This window comes from Armigeres subalbatus, chromosome 3 (genome assembly GCF_024139115.2).
Source record: "Armigeres subalbatus isolate Guangzhou_Male chromosome 3, GZ_Asu_2, whole genome shotgun sequence".
Lineage (NCBI taxonomy): Eukaryota > Metazoa > Arthropoda > Insecta > Diptera > Culicidae > Armigeres > Armigeres subalbatus.
The window spans coordinates 74,772,340-74,784,411 of record NC_085141.1 but is presented as its reverse complement, the minus strand read 5'-3'; the positions used below and the strand labels follow the sequence as shown (position 1 = coordinate 74,784,411).

The 12,072-nt window shown below is 42.4% G+C and overlaps 1 protein-coding gene across 1 annotated transcript in view; it reads left to right on the top strand.

The window, feature by feature from the left end:
• The window catches only part of LOC134227305 (contactin-4), a 1,204,188-nt gene that overhangs the window by 672,402 nt on the left and 519,714 nt on the right, over positions 1-12,072 (top strand). The window lies entirely within an intron of this gene.

Below are 12,072 nucleotides of genomic sequence, written 5' to 3'. Positions count from 1 at the left end.
GGCCACTTTACCGATTGTTGCTGACACCATCTACGCTTCTCTTCCTTTGGACGATCAAGGTAGTACTGACTCTGAAGTTGGAAATGGGGCTCCCTTTGTTTTCAAAGGCCCAACGAGGAAACGTAGCAAACAGAGCCAGCGACCCTCGAAGAGGTCTAGAAAACTGCCTCAAAATGAGCCGCAACCCAACATGGCCAATTGCAAAGCGGGTGGAAATACTCAAAAACGTTCAACTTTTGTGGTTTCACATCAGGATGAACGAGAGTTTCCATCGCTTCCGGGTACATCTAAAATCCCAGATGTCCCAAGTTTTTCGAATTTTCAGCCAGGAAGAGAGCATAGAGAACGAATGGAACATCCTCCGAGCGCTCCAATGTTCACGCTTTCTGGCATCGTGGAGCTCATCCTCAATTTATTTGATGCTTCCGACTCAGTGAAGAACATTGTCAAAACAGTTCTTCCTTTAGTGACTCCTCTCCTGAAGCAACTGGCTTCAAAAATGCCCCTCCTTGAGTCATTCGTATCCTTCGATGACTAACTTCGTCGATAAGGCTCAAATGATTTCGGTTCTACAGTGGAACTGTAGAAGTATTTTTCCTAAATTAAATATTTTTAAATTTTTAGTTAACAAATTACAATGTGATGTTTTTGCACTATGTGAAACATGGCTAACTCCAGATGTGAACCTTCATTTTCCCGATTTTAACATCATTCGCCGCGATCGGGCAAATCGATATGGAGGTGTGCTGTTAGGGATCAAAAAACAGCACTCTTTCTATAGAGTCGATCTTGCTCCGATGTCTGGCACCGAAGCTGTCGCATGTCAGGTGACTATTCGAGGAAAAGACCTCAGTATCGCCTCGATATACACTACCCGCCAAAAGTATGGAAGCGCAAAAATAAGTATTGCAACACCTACTTTGAATATTGCAACACCCCCAAAAAAGTTTAGCATCACTTCAGAACTCCCATATTCCCATCGGATTTTTTCCATTTAGCATAATGGGACCTTCAACAAAATTGTTCACGACGATAAGTGCATTAGGCCGGACGTCAATTTAGCTCCCTGGGTGCCTTGGCCACCGGGTGGACATCCGGAAGCTCCGGATTCTGGAACACGTGTGAAGTCACAATTTAATAAATGCATTCATTCCAGCGAGATGCGGTTTTCATCATCTTTCGTAATCGCAATATGACAGGAAAATCAATGCTGACTGACGTTTGCTTGACCAGTTAGTGGTAGCCTTCCACTGATTCTCCGGGAGTTCCGGTACATCCGGTAAAGTGGTCAAGTATTAATATTCGTCCCAGGAAGCTGCGATTTTTTCTAAACGGTTTGTGGAGGCATTGTGAGAGAAAAATCAATGAAAGCATCACTAATTTATCCGAGGTTGTCTCCCAGTATTCCTCCGGAAGATCCGGAACATCCAGCAAAGTGGTCAATTATTAATATTCGTCCCAGAAAGCTGCGATTTTTTCTAAACGGTTTGTGGAAGCGTTGTGAGAGAAAAATCAATGCAAGCATCACTAATTGACCCCAGGTGGTCTCCCAGTATTCCTCCGGAAGATCCAGAATATTCGGTAAAGTGGTCAATTATTTAAATTCGTCCCAAAACGCTGCGATTTTTTCTAAACAGTTGGTGGAAGCATTGTCAGAAAAAAATCAATCCAAGCATTACTAATTGACCCCAGGTGGTCTCCCAGTATTCCTTCGGAAAATCCGGAACATCCGGAACATCTGCAAGTGGCCAATTATTTAAATTCGTCCCAGAAGCTGCGATTTTTTCTAAACGGTTTGTGGAAGCATTGTCAGAGAAAAATCAGAGCAAGCATCACTAATTGACCTTAAGTGGTTTCCCAGTGTTCTTCCGGAAGATCCAGAACATCCGGTAAAGTGGTCAATTTTAAATTACGTCCCAACAAGCTGCGAGTTTTTATAAAACGTTTGTGGAAGCATTGTGAGAGAAAAATCAATGCAAGCACCACTCATTGACCAGTGGATAATCCAGTGAAGTGGTCATATTTAATGGTTTTATAATGCATCCCAGAAAACTGCGATTTTTCCTATACCGTTTGTACAGGCAAACCTCAATGAGTCGATAATGAAGACTCGTTTAAATATCGAGACGTGGAATAGAGAATCATTGAAAATCTGTTTGAAGGGACCATCACAGTAACCCAGAATATTTTTTTCAATATGGCATATTTTGCCTCCATGAGTCGATATCGAGTCATAGAACATCAACTCATAGAGGTTTGACTGTAATAGTAATGCCAGAGTTAAATCAATGCGAGCATCTCCATTGACGCCTGGTGGCCACCTAGTAATCCTCGGAGCTTTTAGAATATCCGGCCAAGTGGTACATCTCTGTCATTCAACTCAGAAAGCTGCGACATTCTGAAAATCGCTTGTTGTAAAAATGTCAGAGCTAATTCAATATACCAACCAGTCGTTCTCCTCGGATGGTCCTCTAGAAGTTCTGGAACATTCGGTGAAGTGGTCCGTTTAGTAATCCTCCCTCGTAAGTTAGATGTAGCAATATGAAAGCAAAATTTCACTGAGTGGTCCTCAGGAATAGACCTGTGCGCCGCCACCATCAAAATGAATTGTATGAAAATTTACCACGTCCAAATATTTTTTACAACGCCGATGGCTATTGTAGGCAGTAGGATTATGGATTTCGAACTTTCTAACTCCTGTCAGAAATACATATTTTCCACCATGTTCATATGACATTTTTCCACTTCTAATGATGCAGAATATAATCTCATTTCCGATATAGTTTATAAATCGGAATCACCCAAAATTATTTCAAACAATTTTGTAAAAATTTCTTCAGATTCAAATCAGGAATATCTTCGAGAATTTCTTAAGAACGTTGTTACAAAAATCCTTCAGGAATTTCGTTATGAATTCTTAGGAACTCCTTCAGATATTCGCATAAAAATTCTATCGTAAAATCTTTTTCTGGAAGGGAATTTCGGAGCTATTCCTGGATTTTTTTTGGAGAATACCTTGAGAAATTTTTGGGGAATTTCGAAACAGAATCTATAAAGGGATATCTGGAACAATTACTCCACGTAATTTCCGCAGAAATTCCTGGTCATTTTTGGCAGAATTCCTTGTGGAATACAAGCCCTCCTTGTGGAAGAAAAGTGAGCATTTCCAGGATATTTTCGGGTTTTTTTCGGGTATTTTCGGGTTAACTTTTATAATTGCAAGAGTATTTCCTGAAAATAAATCGTGAACGGTTTTCTAGGTGATTTCTGGGGAATTCCTGAAAGAACTTCTAAAAAATTTCCAAACGGTTTTCTGACGGAATGCGAAATTTCAGGAAAAAATATCGGAGATCAGAGATAGGTGGGCTTAAAAGAACTGTGTATTTAGAACTGTGTATTTAGAAACGAATTCAGAGGAAATTTCTGTATAGTTCTCAAAGTAATTTATGTAGAGATTCTGGGGGTTTCTGGAGTAGGTCCTAGTGGAATTTTCGGACTCCAGTGGAATTTCCGGAGAAATTCCTGCATAAAATTTCAAGGGGATTACTTGGAAGAACGGACGGAAAAACATTTGGAGGAATTCCTGGAGAAACTTCCGGTACACTTCCTGAAAAACTCCCGGAGGTATTCCTGGAGGAAATTCTTGAGTAGTTCATGGAGGAACTTCTTAAGGAATTTTCCGGAGGAATTCGGAGGGACTTCTGGAGAATTCCTAGAGGAACTTCTTGAGGAATTCCTAGAGGAACTCTTGAGGAATTCCTGGAGAAACTTTCGGAAGCAGTCCTGGAAGGTGAAGGATCTTCCGAAAAATTCCTGGAAAGAATTTCTGGAGGAACTTCCGAATGAATTTCTGGAGGAGCTTCCTGAGGAATTTCTGGAAGAGCTTCCAGAAGGAATTCCTGGAGGAACTTCCGAAGGAATTCCTGGAGGAACTTACGAAGGAATTCCTGGAGAACTTCCGAAGGAATTCCTGGAGGAACTTCAGAAGGAATTCCTGGAGGAACTTTCGAAGGAATTCCTTGAGGAATTGCCGGAGGAATTCCTGGAGGAATTTCGAAGGAATTTCTGGAGGAATTTCCGAAGGAATTCCTGAAGAAACTTTCGAAGGAATTGCTGGAGGAATTTCCGAAGGAATTCCGGGAGGAATTTCAGAAGGAATTCCTGGAGAAACTTCTGAAGGAATTCCTAGAGGAACTTCCGAAGGAATTTCTGGAGAACTTCCGAAGGAACTCCTGGAGGAACTTCCGAAGAAATTATTGGAAGAACTTCCGAAGGAATTCCTGGAGAAACTACCGAAGGAATTCATGGAGGAACTTCCGACGGAATTTTTGGAGGAACTTCCGAAGGATTTTCTGGGGGAACTTCCGAAAGACTTTCTGGAGGAACTTTCGAAGGAATTCCTGGAGGAACTTTCGAAGGAATTCCTGGAGGAACTTCCGAAGGAATTCCTGGAGGAATTTCCGAAGGAATTCCTGGAGGAATTTCCGAAGGAATTCTTGGAGGAACATCCGAAGGAATTCCTGAAGGAACTTCCAATGGAATTCCTAGGGGAACTTCCGAAGGAATTCCTGGAGAACTTTCGAAGGAATTCTTGGAGAACTTCCCAAGGAATTCCTGGAGGAACTTTCGAAGGAATTCCTGGAAGAACTTCCGAAGGAATTCTTGGAGAAACTTCCGAAGGAATTCCTGGAGGAACTTCCGAATGAATTCCTGGAATTCCTGGGAGGTCTTCCGAAGGAATTCCTGGAAGGTCTTCCGAAGGAATTCCTGGAAAGTCTTTCGCAAGAATTCCTAGAAGGACTTCCGGAGGAATTCCTACAACTTTGCCACAAACGGCTTAGAAAAAGTCGCAGCTTTTTAGGAATGAATTTGCCACTTCACCGGATGTCCCGGATCTTCCGGAGGAACAATACGAGGCCACTTGGGATCAATTAGTGATGCTTGCATTGATTTTTCTCTGGCAATGCTCCCTCAAACCGTTTAGAAAAAGTTGCAGCTTCCTGCAGCGAATTTTAAAAATTGACCACTTCATCGGATGTTCCGGAATTTGCGGAGGACCACTGGGAGGCCATCTGGGGTCAATGAGTGATGCTTGCATTGATTTTGCTCTGATAATTCTGCCACAATCGGCTTTGAAAAAGTCGCAGCTTTCTGTGACGAATTTCAAAATTTAACCACTTTACCGGATGTCTGAAACTCCCGGAGGACCACTGGGAGGACGCCAAGGGTCAAGCAAGCGTAAATCAGCATTGATTTTTCTGTCATATTGCGATTACGAAAAGATGATGAACATTTGGCATGTCGCTAGAATGAATAGATGTACAGCGGTGACTTCACACGTGGTTCAGAATCCGGATAATCCGCGGTCTACCTGGTGGCCAGGGCACTCCAAAGAGCTAAATTGTCCTCTTTCGTAATGCACTTATCGCCGTGATAAATTTTGTAGAAGGTTCCACCATTCTAAATGTAAAGGATCCGACGATAAATCTTCACGAATATGTTAGTTCCGGAGTGATGCTAAACTTTTCGGAGTGTTGCAATATTCAAAGCAGCTGTTGCAATACTTATTTTTGCGCTTCCATACTTTTGGCGGGTAGTGTATCTTCCTCCAAACACCGCGATATCTCGTAGAGATCTTTCGCACATCTGCTCGGTTATGCCCGAGCCACGGTTGCTTATGGGAGATTTTAACTCCCACGGAACAGGCTGGGGGGAACTGTACGACGACAACCGTTCAACAATGATATACGACCTCTGCGACGACTACAATATGTCAATTTTGAAAACAGGAGAAGTTTCACGAGTGGCTCCTCCAGCAAGAGATAGCCGTCTAGATCTTTCCATTTGTTCGAGCTCATTGTCGTTGGACTGTACTTGGAAGGTGGTCCAAGATCCCCATGGTAGTGATCATTTGCCGATCGAAGTTTTAATTTCCAATGGACATTATCGATCTGCTTCTATCAACCTCTCATATGACCTCACAAGGCACATCGATTGGGGAAAATATGCAGAAGCCATCATCGATGGCATACAGTCGATAGAAACTCTTCCCCCACGAGAAGAGTACCAATTTCTATGTCAATTGGTTCTTGACAGCGCTCTCCATGCACAACGCCGGCCGGTGCCAGGAGTCTCGGTTCGTAGGAAACCCCACAGTCCGTGGTGGGATAGCGAGTGCACACGACTCTATCGAGAGAAATCCTCTGCGTTTAAAGAATTCCGGAAAAACGGATCGATTGTTCTTCACAAACGGTACATCGCGCTTGAAGTCCAGTTCAAAAAGCTGGTCAAAGTGAAGAAACGCGAATATTGGCGCATTTTTGTTGAAGGCTTGTCGCGTGAGACTTCAATGAAAACTCTTTGGACCGTCGGAAGGAGAATGCGCAACGCGTCGTCCTCTAACGAAGATCGTGAAAGCTCGCCGCGGTGGATACTCGACTTTGCAAAGAAAGTTTGTCCGGATTCGGTACCAGTGGAGCAAGTGTCACGTGATACTTTTGCTAACAGGGATGATATGGATCGCCCTTTTTCGATGATCGAATCTCGCTTGCTCTCCTTTCATGTAACAATTCAGCTCCTGGGATGGATAGAATCAGGTTCAATTTGCTCAAAAACCTCCCAGACGCCGCGAAGAGGAGCTTATTGAATTTGTTCAATCAATTCATGGAGACTAACATTGTTCCGGATGATTGGAGGCAATAATGGTGATAGCCAATCAAAAAGCCCGGAAAACCTACGTTAGATTGTCATTCATATCGTCCTATCGCGATGCTGTCGTGTATTCGGAAGCTATTGAAGAAGATGATTCTCTTCCGGCTAGACAAATGGGTTGAATCGAGTGGTTTGTTGTCGGATACACAATTTGGTTTTCATAGCAGAAAGGGAACGAACGACTGTCTTGCGTTGCTTTCTTCAGAAATTCAGTTAACTTTCGCTAAAAAAGAGCAAATGGGCTCAGTGTTTTTGGACATTAAGGGGGCTTTTGATTCAGTTTGCGTCGATGTCTTATCCGACAAACTCCACGCGTGTGGACTTTCTTCGGTTTTGATCAACTATTTGTGCAATTTGTTGTCAGAGAAGCGTGTGAGTTTTTCTCATGGTGACCTGGCAACTTCAAGAATTAGCTACATGGGTCTCCCCCAGGGCTCATGTTTGAGTCCCCTTCTTTACAATTTTTACGTCAGAGATATTGATGAATGTCTCATGCCAAATTGCTCATCAAGACAGCTTGCAGATGATTGTGTTGTATCCGTTTCGGGTCAAACAGCGGTTGATCTGCAAGGACCATTGCAAGATACTTTGGACAATTTGTCTACTTGGGCTTTAAAGCTGGGTATCGAATTCTCTCCGGAGAAAACTTAGATGGTTGTCTTTAAAAAAAACATAATCCGGCACAGTTCCCTCTTCAACTGATGGGTAAGACAATCACTCACAGCATGTCTTCTAAATACCTCGGGGTCTGGTTCGACTCGAAAAGCACCTTCGGGAAGCACATTGTGTATCTGACACAGAAATGCCAGAAACGAATCAACTTCATGCGAACAATAAGCGGAACATGGTGGGGAACGCACCCCGAAGATCTCATCACATTGTATCGAACAACGAACATGTCGGTTCTCGAATACGGTAGCTTCTGCTTCCAGTCCGCAGCTAAAACTCACATGCTGAAGCTTCAAAGGATTCAGTACCGCTGTCTCCGTATCGCGTTGGGTTGTATGAATTCGACTCATACAATGAGTTTAGAGGTACTTGCGGGAGTTCTTCCTCTGACAGATCGTTTCGCGGAATTATCGCTCCGGTTCCTCCTCCGTTGTGAGGTTCTCAATCCATTGGTCATTAACAACTTCGAGAAGCTGCTTGAACAAAACTCTCAATCTCGTTTCATGAGCATTTACCACTGGTATATGACGCTGGAGGTAAGCCCATCTTCGGTTGACACCAATCGTGTTAACTTCTTAGACTCCTACAGTTCCTCTGTATCATTTGATCTGTCCATGAAACAGGAGGTTCATGGAATACCAGACTTCCTTCGTGCGGAGGTAATACCTCCATTATTTGCAAGCAAATACGGGCACGCCAGCCAGGAGAGAAGCTTTTTTACAGATGGGTCAAAATCGAATGACTCCACTGGTTTCGGTGTTTTTAACGTTTTCCATAGCGCCTATTTTAAGCTCAAAGAGCCTAGTTCCGTGTATACTGCTGAGCTAGCAGCTATACACTACTCACTCGAGAAAATCGCATCCCTACCTCCTGACCACTTTTTCATCTTCACCGACAGTCTAAGTTCCTTGGAGGCTGTTCGGTCAATGAAACCGGTTAGGCACTCAGCGTATCTCCTGAATGGGATACGGGAAGCTTTGAGTGCCTTATCAAAACGGTCTTACACAATCACCATGGCCTGGGTCCCTGCTCATTGCTCGATTCCGGGCAATGAGAAAGCGGACTCTTTGGCTAAGGTGGGCGCTATGGAAGGTGATATTTATGATCGACAAATCACCTCCGATGAATCTTTCTTATTAGTTCGTCAGGAAACCTTGATCAGCTGGCAACAAAAATGGACAAATGGGGAGATGGGTAGATGGTTGTTTTCAATTCGTCAACAGGTATCGAGGCGGCCATGGTTCAAAAAATTGAATTTGGGACGAGATTTCATTCGAACCATGTGTCGTCTTATGTCCAATCACTACTCTTTAAGTGCACATCTTTTTCGAGTGGGGCTCTCAGAAGGCAATCTCTGTGTTTGCGGCGCCGATTACCAAGACATTGACCATGTCGTGTGGGCGTGCGAGGAGTATCGTGGCACCAGATCTGCGCTAACTGAATATCTGCGGGTCCGAGGAAAGCAGCCGAGGCCTATTAGGGAAGTGTTTGCAGGTCTTGATCTCGAATACATGTCCCTTGTCCACCATTTTCTGAAAGTGGCTGATGTTAGACTGTAATCGTCGTCCATCCATCCCTTTCGTTATCGTAGTCCTTTAAGAATGTCTCCCTCTTGTTGTCTATCGTTAAATCCCTCTCGTATGTCTTCCTCTCGCTGCTGTCTTCCAAAAAATGTTTATCTCGTTACAGATGTGAACCATCGCCAATGATATCAACTATGTGAATATCAACATCATATGTAATTAATTTAAGCACCCTAAATTCCCTTCCTTTCCTTCAATGAAATTGTATTCCCTAACCTCGACCAAACCGCGAGTCTTACGGTTCCCCAAAACTAACATTAGTGTATAAGAATCATAATAAACTGTATTTAAAAACATGATTCCGGCTCCGTAACGCTTCACGGCAAATGAGTTTTCCAAATAAACAATAGATTAAAAAAAAATTGCTGCAATTTGATTTAAAACTTATGTTTACATTGTTGAGTAAAATTGTTGCTTCATCTATTCGTTTGATGATTCCTGTTGCGTAAGTTTTTTCAAACGTGCAGTTGGCATATTGTATCCTGATTAAATTGGTGATGCATAAGTTTGGAGTTTTTAGCATCTTGGTGTCACAAATGTAGAAAGTGTCGTCCTTTATGCGTCCTTTAAATGTCGTCCATTATCATTATCGACTTCATATATGGCTGTTGTATTAGAAAGGATATAATTCGAGTTTAGATGTACTCTTTTTTCACTTTGTACTAAAGAGTCAATGAATTCGTATTCATATAATTCCGATGATAATTGAGGTATTTTTATTATGTACATTATATGTGTATCACTCATTGTTACTTGAGTAGATGATTTTGATAAAAGACCTTTAAATGTTGTAGCATAGACATGCTGTTGATCTAGAACCCGTAATGCTGGGTAGACACCTTTGCGTGGTGTGTTACGGGGTAAGATCTGCCACGGTTACATTGCCAGCTACAGGCAAATCCTGACCCAACGATTACCTTCCTCATTATCCAACTCCGTGGTACTTATGAGGGTGTCGCTAAGTCGGTGGCCTCTCGTTAAGTAAGTACTACATCAACACTTCCTTCCTCTCCCTAGTTACGGTGAAGATGGGCGTGGCCAGGAGTAGTAATCCTCATGCTTTTGTTATTTTTGTTTAAGACTGGAATCAAGGACCACTCCCTTCTTGATTTCTGATAGCATTCTAGATAAGGATCTCAAAAGTTAAACATGAGTATCACTAGTGTCCAATCTACGAATTACACCGTAACAATGCTAATGCTAATGCTAATGCTAGCATAGACATGCTGTTGATCTAGGAATGGTTTCATCTTCACATAATTTGTCATTGATAGGATTCTGCTGCTGGGAATACCATGCTTCGCGAGTAGAATTGCATCTTCCAAAATTTCTAATTGATGTTGAACTGTATCCATATTAAGTATAGTAGCTAAAATATTGATATCCATTTCGTGTTGTTGTTTTGCTTGAAAATCCAGATTGAGGAGGTTGTTTTACTAATTTGTTGTATTCTCATATCCATGGCGTTATTGACAAAAACTTGTCGATAGTTTTGGGTAATCAAATTATTCATAGTATAATTTATTATTTTCAAATCGTCTCACTGACAACACAATATAATGGAATTACGCGCTGGTCCCTATTCGGGCGCCAGTTAAACGAATTACTATCCTAAATCTATTTTTAAAAAATAACTTTATTCACTTATTAATCCTACTGTCTAAGTCCTAAGCTAATCACAAACTGACTGTTCACATTCCGATGGTTGCTGATATTTATAGATGGTGAAAAGTGTTTTCTTCTGACTCCTTGTTGTCACGTTGTCCAGCGTCTTGTGTTTTTGTTTCATTACCGAACGTTAATTTATCGGATTTTGAATAAGCTTTGTATTTGTAAAGTCCTCAGGTTGGACCTAAGGTAACTCTATACAAAATCGCATTTTTTTATGATTTATGGAAGTGCATTAAAAATGAACACGATCCATTAAGTTAACTCAAAAGTGACGAAAAGTCAAATAGGACTGTTATGCGAGTGGGCGCAGTATATGTCCAGTACGTTGTTCTATGCTAGGTGTTAGTTAAGTGTAATTGTTCAGTCTGTACGACCTTTGGTTGAAGAAGGTGTTCCTATCTTTTTTACTCTGCAAGTGGCCATTTGGCCTTGGTTCCATTAGACAAGTGAAGAAACTGATCCCTGTATAAAAATTCACGAAAACAAATATAGTAAATAATCATGTATATGGTCCATAAAGATACTCTCTTGACTCAACAATGTACTGGACAAAACCGCACACGAACTGTAAAGAACCTGCTAACTTTTAACATTCCTTAGACCCCTCATTCTAACGAATGCAATTTAAAGTCAACAATTATGCTTAAACATCACTCAAAATGAATGGTTTAAACCGCGACAGTAATGATTTCCGATTCGCAACTAACGGAAGCAGTTAGCAGCAGTAATGATCAAGCTCTAATGGCCACATTAACAACCCCCAATCGCACCACAAGCGGTTTCTTACGTTTGCCCCTGCTGTGCTCTTAAGAAAGGAACATTAGTCACCCCTCTGGCGACATAACGAGAGCGGTTAGCGAACACTACGGGATCGCCCACCTACATGTCTAGCTACCCCCGCAGCACAACCGCTCCCCTGTGGCGGCGTCTTGGCACGAAATGCAAATATTTGCGCGAAATTGTGCTCATTAATTCAATTAGTAGGTACCGAATGGCTGTACTGAGAACCCTCAGTGAGATTTCCTCGTTGCTTTCCTGGCGGTGGCCCCTTGAGTTTACAAAACTTTCGGGGCAACATTCACTTCAAAGGGAATCTTCATCACCACCACCACTCAACACAACGCTACCATAGCATCAACATCAAACCGAGCGATTTGTAAATAAAACGAAAATTATGCTGTAAAAGTCAGATTAATTAGATTAGCTGCTCGTGTTGTGCGTGAAGAGAAGCATGTCTCAGAACCGTAGCCCCCAATCCGCTTGACGATGCGCCCAGCTGGATGTTCGATGTCTTCGGTCCCTAATACTTCCGACGGACAAAACCTACCATGGACACACCGCGGGGCGACGGCGACCAAATCCGAATGACATCGGTGCCACCATGGATGCGAATGGAGAAGAGCAAATTCAGGGATAGACGCGATAATCGGCTGCGATG